We start from the raw sequence: 12,817 nt of genomic DNA, 5'->3' as shown, positions 1-12,817 counted from the left end.
GTTGCACACCTGTGCAATCACACCTGTTCAATTCTCACACACACAGCATCATCTCAGCTAACTACTCCCTTCTGAAACTTGCGCTTCCCAGTCGTCCCTTTAAACTATTGCGCTCCCACGTCATTATCATCCATACTAATCTACCTGCGTCCCCACTACAGGTATCAGTCACTAACTAAACTTAACGTTACCTAATGTCATCTTTCTAGATCCCTACAATATAACCTAACCCACCCGGGCTAGTTTTCACTGCCATACACCCCATAAACTATTGCTCCTTTGCCCCCACCTGTGAGGGATGGTGGATTTGCCATCCCACCACATCGGGGGTCTCTCACTACCAATTTTGCACATCAAATTTCAACAAATTAAAAATTTGCCAATCACTGCCCATCATCTGCCAATCACTACTGCCAATCCCTTGCCAATCATCAAATTTTGTTTTTCTCTAATTTTGGGTCCAAAACACTAACCTCATCACCCAGTCGACTCACTAATACCTCTCGGTGCGCCACTCCCTGTCCAAAGCCCGGCTTCGTGAAGCCAAGCAATGGATGCTGGTTGTTTTGTGCCAGCGGCTGGATGCATCCCGCATTCGGTGCAGGGAAGGAGGTTTACCCGGGCCGAGATCCCACGCACCATCTCGGCACGGAGCCATCCCATGGCTCGATCTCGGCCTGCCGGAATGCCTCACCAAAAAGTGGTCGCCATGACGACCCTTTCTATCGGGCTGCCCGCTCCGCCTAGTGGAGCAAGGACGCGGCCGTTCAAAGCGAGGCCCAGCACGCACCGAGGGCCCGACTCGGCTATAAGTCGTTCTAAACTCTACCCCGTCTAACGTCGATGCTTCACCTGCATGCTTACATCCCGCAGCCCGTTCCTTGCTCACACATCCAGCCGTTTCCATGCCCCTCGTACCGTTCCTTACACACCCAGGTACACCCATTCCACTCACCGCCTTGGTCACACACCTGACCACCGAACACTTTGGCACACACTCGTTGGTAGCACACCTCACCAATACACCTCTTCGCGCCCCCTCCTCGGTCACCTCCTCTGTGACAATCACAGGTGTGCTCTCATTCGCACACCCAACCACGTGCCTCACCACCAACTCCAGCGTGCATTCCCACTCACGCTCTACCATTCCAGGTGTGCATCCTTCCATCCCAGGTGTACATCCTCGCTCACCTGTCACAACTAACTCACGCTCCATGTCACTCTCACTACTTTCACCTCCATTCCTGACAACGCACTCACCCTTACTCTTGACAGCACACTCTTTCCTCATGCACCTGTCCGTCACACACCTTTCTCGCGCACACTCTCCCGTTACACCCTCTGTAACACTCACCACAGCTGTGCATTCTTCCTTGCCTTTGACAGCGCACTCTTTCCCCATGCACCTGTCCGTCACACACCTTCCTCGCGCACACTCTCCCGTCACACCCTCTGTAACACTCACCACAGGTGTGCATTCTTCCTTGCCTTTGACAGCGCACTCTTTCCCCATGCACCTGTCCGTCACACACCTTCCTCGCGCACACTCTCCCGTCACATCCTCTGTAACACTCACCACACCGCGCTTCCATGTGCCCCCTCGCACACGCGCTACGACCGACTCACTCTCGCCAGCACCCTCACTCCTTGGCACGCACTTTTTCCTCACACACCCCAGAGTCGGACTTTCTCGCACACCTCCTCTTTCGCACACCAGACCTGTCGCACACTTCACCAACGGCCTCTCACGAACACCCGGGTCTATCTCGACCCCCAAGCTTCTTAAATCCCCTGGCGCATCATACGCACGACCATATTGGTCACCACTTACACCGGGTCCTCTTCCTCTTCGCTTCTCCTCCATCACCTGCGAATCCCTCATCCGGTTAATGAGCACATCATCACGATCCAAACACAGACTTTGGACCAATTCTTTTATCTCCTCTTTTATCTCTTTCTTATCCCCTCTCCGTCGCTTCTTAATTTCGCTCATCCCTTCTTCCACTTCTTCTAATTTGTGCTTCACCTCTTTTATTCCCCGGTACGTCTCCTCAAGCTCATCCTCTAAGGCTACCTTGACCGTTTCCAGGTGCGTCCTCACCTGCCGGTCCTTCGTCTCCATTACCTCTATCACCTCGTCCAACCTCGTTGTCAGTCCCTCACGTACCATCTGACATTCCCTCTTTGTCGCTATCAAGTCGTTTTTTATGTCGTTTTGTGTCGCTTTCAACCCTCCTAATACCGCAGTGTTCCTTTGAACCTGCTCCACTAACTCCGTCTGTCCCACCGTCAGCTGCTCCACCTCCTGCGTCAGGTCCTCTATGCCCCCTTGTAACTTTACAGTCCCCTTTCTCACCTCCTTTTCCATGTGCTCCTCACAGTGCCTCACCTCCTCGCGCACTCCTCCGACCTCCTCACTCACTCCTCTTCTGATCTCTTCTCCCATCACTTGCATCTCCTGCCCAGATGCCACCCTCATCTGCTCCATTTCCTCCCTGTGAGCATCCAGTTTGGCTTCTACCCCCATTCTGACCCCCTCTATCTGCTGCCCCATTTGGTTAACTTCCCTTTCCGCTTGGTCCCTCATGTCCCTCAATTTGCCTTCCATGGTGTTTTCTAACCCCTCTAACCCATTTTTCACTCCCTCTATCTGATTCTCCTGGGCAGCCATTCTATTTTCTACCCCCTCTAACCCCTTTTGCATCCCTTCCATTTGATTCTCTTGAGCGGCCATTCTGTTTTCTACCCCCGTTAACCCCTCCTGTATTTCCCCTAATCTATCGTCTAATTTCCCAAATTTCATGTCTAATCCCTTAAAATTATTGTCTAATCCCTTAAAATTATTGTCTAATCCCTTAAAATTATTGTCTAATCCCTCACTGGTACCCCTCATTTGGCCCTCTAATCGCCCACTATCAACCCTCATTTGGCCCTCCATCCTATCCATTTTTGCATTCAGTTGGGTCAAGAATAATCTGAGGTCAAACCCGGTTTGCCCAGCGTCCCCAGCCGCCACCGCAGGCTCGCCCTCCGCGGCACCGCTATTTTGGGACCCTTCAACCACGTGAGCGAGCGCGCCATTTTGCGCGCCCGCTACTTCGTGCGTGACGGCGCTATTTTGCGAACCTGCCGCCCTCACTGCTTCGCTCTCCTCATGTCCCTCAATTTGGTCCTGGACCGACCCTGCTTCACTCTCCCCTACCGGACCCCAGCCGTCTTGATCCGCCATAGCGCGACTTGCAAAATTCGAGTTTCGTAAAACAAATCCAATTTTTTTTTTTTTCGTTATAATTTCGTCGAGCGCAGTACGCGCTCCGAATCGATTTTCCCTCCCAAAATTTGGGCCCAATAAATTTAGTCCCGGGTTCGAATTCCACTCCTCGACACCAATTGTTACCGTACTAACACAATTGGTGTCCAAAATTTGGGCTAAATAAATTTAGTCCCAGGTTCGAATCCAACTCCTGACAACCAATTGTTACAGACGTGGCTTGGATGTTATTTACCGAGCGGTTTTATGGTATGACCACGTCTGCACAAGTTACCCGATTGTGCCCGAACGTTGACTAGTCGCGCGATGCTGGCTCAATAAGAAAAAGAAGACACCCGGCTGGATTACAATAACACAATACGACACCAAGGTTTCGATTCTCAAGACCTCCGGAGGAGATTATATTCGTACGGAAAGGTCAGATTACAGGGGCTAGAAGTATAATCACAGAAAGACAGGCACTTAGACACACTCTTATATTAACCCCGGACAGACGACAGACAAACGGGACAACGGCTGACTCACACGGGGGTTTGATGGCTAGGAAAGGGCAGGTATCGATGGCTCCAGGTCCTCCTGGGCTCGGGGCAGGGTACAGTACGGTCCGGTCCAAAGATGCGGGAGGTTTCACAGCGCTCGGAGGGGACGTTCTTTCACAGGCGGGCCTTTCTCTCTCAGCGCTCGCAGGTCCTTCTTTCTCCAGCTCGGGGCGCATCTGACGTCACATCCGGCGCGGGGCCGCGTATATCCGGCGGGGAGTGACACGCCCTCGGCTCGTTAGCTCCGCCCCAGATGGAATCGGCACGTTGCTTCTCATTGGGTGCGTGGGGGGGTTACTGGCTCCGCCCCTGACGAGGAGCTGACAGCCAGCCCCTTCGGGGTAACGCCGTGGAGCGCATGGTCATGGCGGGTAACCGAGCCGGTGTGAGGACGCACACTCCCCGCCCCTCTGTTGTTGTAGTCGTAGTTGTAGTTGTAATTGTTGTTGTAGTTGTTGTTATTGTTGTTGTTTGGGGAAGAAGATGGGAGGAGGTATGGGAAAGGTCCTAAACTCACTACTGATGCCATATAATCACATTCTGGTGCAACGAAGAGTCATAATTAATGGAAACGAGGCCTTAACTGACATAGATTAAGAATAACTAGGAAGATGTCCGAAAGTTGTCTACGTGTGGTGCGGTGGACCTGGGCACGACATTTAATGGGGGAATAAGGGGAAGGTCGGCTCTACTGATTGTTGTTTACATGCAATGGGACTAGGGAATGGGGGATTGGGGAAAGTTGGGGAGTATTGGAGAAAATAGGGGAATATTTACAAGCGGATATGGAGGCCAAATTCCATATTCGCAACAATATATATCTATATATATATATATATATATATATATATATATATATATATATATATATATGTGGTTGTGGATATGAGGATGTGGATATGAGGTAGTTGTTGTGGATATGAGGACACAAAGTGTTGTGGATATGAGGACTGTATATTTTTTGATTGTGTGCTGTATTATTGTGATTATTGTTTATTCTGTGCCTCCTGCCTCCGGAGCTGTGTAAAGAGCAAAAGGGCGTCCCATAGTCCACAAGCATACACGTCAGCCAAGTAATAGAATATACCTGTTGATAGTTATCTCTTATTCTGTGTTTTAGGGTAAGGCTGTGTCTCCCATTAATTGAAGTACTCCATTGCACCAGTGAAAGAGATAGATTCCCTTCCATTCCCATCACCAATTACCTCCGATCCAATTGCCGCCATTGGCCACGAGGCAGGGTTGGGGAAGAAAGGCGTGTCTCCACCTCGTCATAGAGGGGGAGGAGTGAACCAGCCCCGCTCGACCAACCATGAGCCAGGGGTTTGGCTACAGAGGGCGGAGGAAGAGCGGTCGGGGAGGTTCGCAAAGGTTGAGGGGCGGGGGCCTATATAACCCAAGGCAGGGGTGTGGCCAAAGGAGATGAGTTTTTACCGGCAGACACAAGGGAGCCCCAAGCCGTGGAGAGGAGTCAGAGAGATTCGTTTTTACAGAGGAGGGAAGAGTTGAGCTTTTACAAGAGACAAGACAGTTGAGCTTTTACAAAGAAGAGAGAACCCGTCACACCAAGGCTCCACCAAGCTCCGTGTTGGCTCCACCAAGCGTTCACCTCCACCAAGCTCCGTGTTGGCTCCACCGAGCGTTCCCCTCCACCAAGCTCCGTGTTGGCTCCACCAAGCGTTCGCCTCCACCAGGGCTCCACCAAGCTCCGTGTTGGCTCCACCAAGCGTGCACCTCCAGCCGTCCACCTTCTGCCATTCCTGGCATTCCCCGCGTGAGTCAGTGTCTTTGTTTGTTCTGTCCGGGGTAGTTAAGTCAAGTCTGCATAAGCTAATCATTTTCACTGTGTCCCCTGCGTCTCATGTGCCTGTAAATAAACGTGCCTGCTTTCTTTTTGCTTATGTGTGTAAATAGTAAATAAATTTAGTAGTATTTCCAACCTTTTTGTCTTCGTTTTCCTCTTTGCATTGCGTCGTTTTCGTCTTTTCCCTCATTGAGCAGCTGGGGTGCGATACGGCCAAAGTCTGGGTGAATCGGGTGAGTTTTGTTAGGTCGCGGTCTTACACCACCGCTCGGTCTATAACATCTGTCCGCGATCTATAACAATTGGTGTCTGGGAGTGAGATTCGGGGCCCGAACCAAATTTTTAAAACATCTAAAAAAAATTTTGGTCAAAATTACGAGCTGCCGAAATTTGTTTTTTTTTTTTAAAGCAAAACCCGAATTTTGAAATCGCGCCATGGCTGTTCAAGGCGACGGGATGCCGGTGGGAGAGATAGACGGGGTAGAATCGACCCAGGACCTCGGGGAAATGTATGTGGAGGAAAGGGTGGAGGAGAGTAAAGAAGGTGTGGTTGAGGAGGTATCAGGTGCACAAAATGGCGCTCTTGCGCACGTGGTTACAGCGGCACCAAATTTTGCCGCGCCCTTTGTACCAACGGTGGAAGACATGCAATTATTTATGGCTGAAATGAAGGCCCTTATGGAAAAGAATAGTGAGCGATTGGGAAACCAAATTGAAGAAATAACCAACGGACTGAAGGCTGATATGGAGAGAATGGAGCAGAGGGACAGAGACCGCAAGTTGGGCGAAAGGGTCCCAGGGGTGCACGAGGAGGTAAAGCGGGTCGAAAAGCACTGGTTGAGCGAAGCGGAGGAAACCACGGGTACAATGACGGGGGTAGAAATCGCGACACGGGGTTTGAAAAAGCCGGCGACCGATGAGGTAGAAGGTGTTTTATTAAAGCCAGCGGTCGCCGAGGTTAATAAAGAAAAAGCAGTGCTGGGAATTAAAATTGAAGAGATGACGGAGGTAGCCCGGGAATTGCAGGGAGAAATGGATAATGTACAAAGTCCCTGCTCAAATCATGATGATGTACTCGCTAATCCAAATGGAAGTTTGCAGGTTTTGGTGCAGGGAGGAAGAAGAACCCCGAAGGTGAGACGTGCTGTTGTGTATTGTGTGGGGAGATTTTGTAAGAAGATGTTTAGCGACAAAAGAATTTTCACGCGCTTGGGATCGAGGAAGCATCCGGGCGTTGGTGAAGGGTCCCGTGTGAGTGGAAATGGCACGCGTGGGAGGAAAAAGTGTGCGTCGGCGAGTGGGTGTGTTATAAAGTGTGGGAGTGAAACCGAGTGCGAGCGAGAATGCACGTCGGTGTGTACGGGGTGTGACACAGGGAGTGAGAGCAATACGGAGTGCACGCCCATGGTGAGTGTTACGGAGGACGTAACGGAGGAGAGGTGTGGACCGAAGTGTGCGCGAGAGGTGTGGTGTGTAACAGAGAGAGCGTTGGTGGAATGTACGGACGGCGTTGGAACGCCGGGTTTTGTGAGGGTGAAAGGGGTAGCGTATGCTTGTAAGCATGCAAGTAAAGCATCGACGGTAACCAGGTTAGTGGTTAGAGCGACGGATAGCCGATGCGAGCACTCGGTGCGAGGAGCCCTTTGTTGGATGCAGAGCCCGGCGCGGATCGAAGCTGCGTCGCTTCTCTTCGAAGCGTCGTTGCCGATTCGGGCTTGGCCCCGCCCCGCACGGTCGAGTCCGGGCCTTGTCGGGCGAGGCGACCGGTCCGGTTCGAGGGCGAGTGGGAGGAAGCGGAACGGTGCCCCCTCGTGGGGACGGGGCTCCGACCGGGGGAGATTGAGCCATCGGGCCCGGGACCGCAAGGTGCCGCGCCGAGATGGTGCGTGGAATCTCGGTCCAACCAAACCACCTCCCTTGAACCGAAAGCCGGACGGATTCAACCTGCAGGCGACCAAACCACCCGAATTCATTGCTCGGCTTTGCGAAACCGAGTTTAATGATGTCATGGCGCACCGAGAGGATGTAATAAGTAGACGGACGATGATGGTAGTGATTTGATACGAAATTTATAATAGTGGGTAGAATTGGCAGTAAATGGAAAATTTTTGAATTGGTTGGAATTTGGACGAGCAAAATTGATAGAGGGACCCCCGATGTGGTGGGATGGCAAATCCACCATCCCTCACAGGTGGGGGCAAATGCGCAATAGTTTATGGGGTGGCTATGACAACCGAGCCAGGGAGGGCTTGGGTAATTGTAGGGATCTAGCGAAGATGACATTAGGTAACGTTAAGTTTAGATAGTGACTGATACCTGTAGTGGGGACGCAGGTAGATTAGTATGGATGATAATGACGAGGGAGCGCAATAGTTTAAAGGGACGACTGGGAAGCGCAAGTTTCAGAGGGGAGTAGTTAGCTGAGATGATGCCGTGTGTGTGAAGATGGAACAGGTGTGATTGCACAGGTGTGCAACTGGACAGGTGTGTGGAGCAGTGTATGAGTAGGAGTGATAGTGATGTGTGTTGTGTTGACCAACTGGTCCAGGAAGAGGAGGAGGGTGCAGGTGGCACCAGGTAGGATTGCACAGGTGTGCAACGACAGGTGAATGAAAGACAGGTGTATGGAATAAATGGTATGGAGTATTGGAATGGATGGTCGTGGAGTGAGTATGGTGGAAATTGTGGAGTGGAGTGGATGGTGCGAAGGTGTGAATGGGGGAAGAGTGGACCCCCATCACGGATACCCGGGGCGGGTAGTGCAAGTGTTAGGTAGAGGGTATAGGTAAATTGTGGTTGGATATTGGCATCTGTGGTGCGAGGTGAAAGAATGGTATTTGGATGGGTGCATTAGTGTCGTGGAAATGGCTGGGCGTGTAGCCTGTTAGTGTGTGTAGTTGGTTGGGCGCTCCACCACTGTGAGGATGTCGGCCAGGTGAGGCCGCAGGTGGGCTCTGGGAGCCGGTAGTAGTTGTTGTGGATGGGGCCCGAGGATCCGGAGGACGGACCCCGGTAGCCCAGTGCCAGAGGGCACCATGGGGTGACAGAGCCAGGAGGGGCTGTCCCCAGTTAGTTAGGTTAGGGTGAGGAGCTAGGTAAGCTCGGGTGGCAACTGCAGTGGTGGAGGTGTGCAGGTGGGTAGACCTGATGGGAGAGCTACACGTCGCGGCCCAGAAATTGTGCGAGGGCACCGGGAGATGAATCGGGGGAGTGAGACCCCAAATTGAGAAGCACCACAGTTTGGTCAATGGGAATTGGTTTTTAGAACCCATAGTGTAAGTGGCCAATGGATTGGCAGGGAGAGACCCCGGGTAGTGTAAAGTGTGTTAAAGTCATTTAGAGGATAGTTAGGATGAAGGATCTCCTCGCACCATCTGCATCCACTCACCTGAGGTGACAGGTACTCCGCACCATGCCATGTTTTGTTATTTTTACTGTGCAAATGTTTGGATGGTGAGACGCATCATGACGTGGGTGTGACATTGTGCTTTGATGTTCCATCTCTGCCTCCTTATGAGGATTGATGATGAATTTGGTGATGGCAAATTTTGCAGTAGAGGGATTGTGGAGACGAATTTGGTATAGGGGAAATATGGGGAAGACGTGACAGTAGTGACGAATTGGTAATGTGTAGATTTTGTACATATGGGGTAAGGGCAAGGGTAGGGTAGGTGACAGGGGGGTGACGTACGGTAGGGACGAGCTTTCTCACTTCGCCCTCCGTACGCATTTCGCCTTGCATTGCCTTATTGATGTGTACCTTTGTGACCTTACCCCTCGCTCAATTGTCTTTCCCCTTTTGTCTCCCACATGACCTGTGCGCCGTTGGGCGCCGAGGGGAGCGTGCGTGGGTCGGCCATTGTGCGCCCGAGATTCCCAGAACCAGCATGCATTGCGTTGATGTACCACTTTATGGACCGCTGTTCTGCGGCCAAGTACCACTTGATGGACCCCAGGTTCTGGGGCAGGGCACCTCTGTTGGAGACCGGCCATAGTGGCCAGGGAATCTTGCTTGCGGACCTCGGTAAGGTGGCACCTATGCCAAACAGGTGGACCACCCTTAGTTGGCCCCTGAGGCCCTAAATAAAAAACGAACACAAGTTGTGCTTTTTTATATTTCCAAGTAGGCCGCATGAAGCCAGAAGACGTCGGGAAGAACATCGGCCCAGCAGAGAAAGAGAAGCCCACCACCAGTTGTTTTGTTGTGTTTATTAAGAACCATGGTGACTGCGCACCGAGTGGTGCTTTTGGTGCTTGTGGTGCTTTTGGTGCTTTTGGGTGCTTTGGTGGTATTGGTACTGGTGCATCGATGCAATGCGTGCTGTCTCCTCCCTCCCAACAGGAATTTCTTTTTCTTGTTCCCTAAAAAGAAACAAAAAAAAAAAAAAAAACACAGGTCCTGGGTTGCGTTGTAAATAAGAAATCACGTCATTGTAAATAATGCTCCCCACCGTAAATGTATAGTTTGAGAATAATTCCGTAATTCGGTTAGCTGTGGGCTTGAGTCTGTTAGACAGGGTGCAATGCAATAGGGGGACATACTTATTTGTGTTTTAAGATTGTCACACTCAGGGTCAGGTTAATTGTAGAGGGAATTACACCTACGTGTCACACTAAGTTAAAGTTTAGTAGGCCCGAGACGGGCCTGAAGAAAGGAGGGTGCAGTGTAACGGTTTTGAGAAGTGTGTAACGAATTTGAGAAGTGTAACGGTTTTTGAGAAGTGTAACAATTTTGGAGGAAGTGTAACGAATGTGAAAACGTTACAATGTGAACGTTACAAAAGTATGGTAACACCCTGGTAATGTAAATAATGGTCGCAGCCGTCCTCCTAGTTAATTCCATGAAACTTACACGCAGGTCACGATATATCTTTTTAAATAGTGTATTTCCTTATTCTATGTAGGCTAAATATGTGTTTCCCACTAGATTGACTTTGCATTGTATCAAACAAAATAAGCATAGGCCCTTGCAATTTCCCCAAACATCTCCGCTCTCCAAAGTTCCTTTCAAAAGGGTGGGAGTTGTGTTCAATCCCGCAAGCCGCCATTGCCCATGTGCTAATCTCGGAGAAGAAAGGCGTGTCTCCACCTCGTCATCGAGGGGAGGAGTGAGCCAGAGGGTCGCATGGCCAATCAGCACCGCGGTGAGCGACCCGGTAGGCGTGCCCTCGCAGCCGGCGGCTTGATTCCGCCCGAGGTGATAAAAGCGACTGTAAGGGACTGCTTTACCAGATGACCTGGGAGATGAGCAAAGAGGCGGCACCAAGAGGAGCGGTGAGATGCGAAACGCTCCAAGCCAAAGAGGAGAGGTACTCGGCAAGGAAACCAGCTTTGGAGAGACGCGCTGAAAGGAGGGAGACGGCTCCACCACAAGAAGAGGAGCAGGTGTGCCGAACCAGCGCGTGACGTCTACAGCAGCGGATACGCGACGGAGGGTTTTCCCGCCAAAAACCGCGAGGAATTGAGAGCTGCTGCCTCCGACTTTGCCTCCCTCTCAAGCAATCCACATCAAGCCCTACCTGCCTGCAATATCCCCTGTGTAAGTGTGAACGTCCTGTCCTACTCGTTGTCTTGGGATTAAGTAAATTGAGTAGAATAAGCTAACGATGCACTGTGTGACTGTTTTTTTCCATCCATTGCTTGTAAATAATTTTGGTCGCTCTTCCTTTTTGCTTGTGTGTGTATAATAAATCTGTTCTTCCTCCGTACTCTGTCTTTTTCTCTTTTCCTTCTCTTTCGGTCGCTTTAGAGGTTTCCCGATTGAATATCTGTGGGGCGATCTGGTCAACGTCGGGTGGAATCGGGCTAATCGGGGAGTAACTGTTCGGACGCGGTAATACACCACCGCTCGGTCAATATAACATCTAAAACCGCGTCTGCAACAATATATATATATATATATATATATATATATATATATATATATATATATATATATATATATATATATATATATGTATACGTATATATATATAAATTTTTTTAAACTTTGATACATACTTTTTACCTTGATGGTCTAAAATGAAACCTGTAAAATTGAGAAAAAACAAGCAAAACAGCTTTACTCCACCCACAATCAGTCTTGTTTGTAAATACAACAAAATAAAGTGATTTCCCTTTGCAACGAAAATTAGAAATTGGTGACAGAAGCACATTGAAGGTGCTGATTGAAGACTGCACATAAAACTACTTTTTCCTCATTTTGGCCAGGGCCTTCATCTTCACTTCAACAAGAGGTTTGACTCCTGGCAATTACTGCCAGTTTATGGCTTCCGGTGAAGGATCCAGGTCGAAGGGGTCATGACAGAGGTACAATGTTTCTCAGGCTGTAATTGCGCGATGAGCAAAGATCAAAATCTGTCAACAAGTCTCGAGACAGTTTTACATTTGTGGCACTGGCTGAGATCCTCGTTCAGGCACGTCTCAAACACGCTGAACAGGATGCCATTCGGAGCATGTTATTCAGAACACTGAAGACTAAATAAATCTTTCGGGATGACAAAAATATCACGAAAAAACAGTTTGCTGTAAACTAACACTTTTGTGTGTATACAGCGCAGTGGTTCACAGATCACGTGCACAAAATAACTCAACATTCGGTGCAACACGGAAAACATGTGCAACCCACACATGGACAAACGCACCACCAGTGCCCGGACACACACACAACCAGCGCATGGACACACGCACCACCAGCGCGCGGACACACGCACCACCAGCGCGCGGACACACGCACCACAAGCGCGCGGACACACGCACCACCAGCGCACGGACACACGCACCAGCAGCGCACGGACACGCACCACCAGCGCACGGACACGCACCACCAGCGCACGGACACGCACCACCAGCGCACGGACACGCACCACCAGCGCACGGACACGCACCACCAGCGCATGGACACGCACCACCAGCGCATGGACACACGCACCGCCCTGCACACGGACACATGCACCACCAGCGCGCGGACACGCACCACAAGCGCGCGGACACACGCACCACCAGCGCATGGACACGCACCAGCAGCGCACGGACACGCACCAGCAGCGCACGGACACGCACCACCAGCGCACGGACACGCACCACCAGCGCACGGACACGCACCACCAGCGCACGGACACGCACCACCAGCGCACGGACACGCACCACCAGCGCACGGACACGCACCACCAGCGCATGGACACGCACCACCAGCGCATGGAC

At 50.9% G+C, this 12,817-nt stretch overlaps 1 protein-coding gene across 3 annotated transcripts in view; it reads right to left on the bottom strand.

Moving 5' to 3' along the window:
• LOC137423036 (exocyst complex component 6B) overlaps window positions 1–12,817 on the bottom strand; it is a 392,907-nt gene that overhangs the window by 151,627 nt on the left and 228,463 nt on the right. The window lies entirely within an intron of this gene.

The sequence above is a fragment of the Myxine glutinosa genome, chromosome 3 (assembly GCF_964187855.1).
Source record: "Myxine glutinosa chromosome 3, kmMyxGlut1.1, whole genome shotgun sequence".
Classification (NCBI taxonomy): domain Eukaryota; kingdom Metazoa; phylum Chordata; class Myxini; order Myxiniformes; family Myxinidae; genus Myxine; species Myxine glutinosa.
This window is presented reverse-complemented; position numbering and strand designations above follow the sequence as displayed.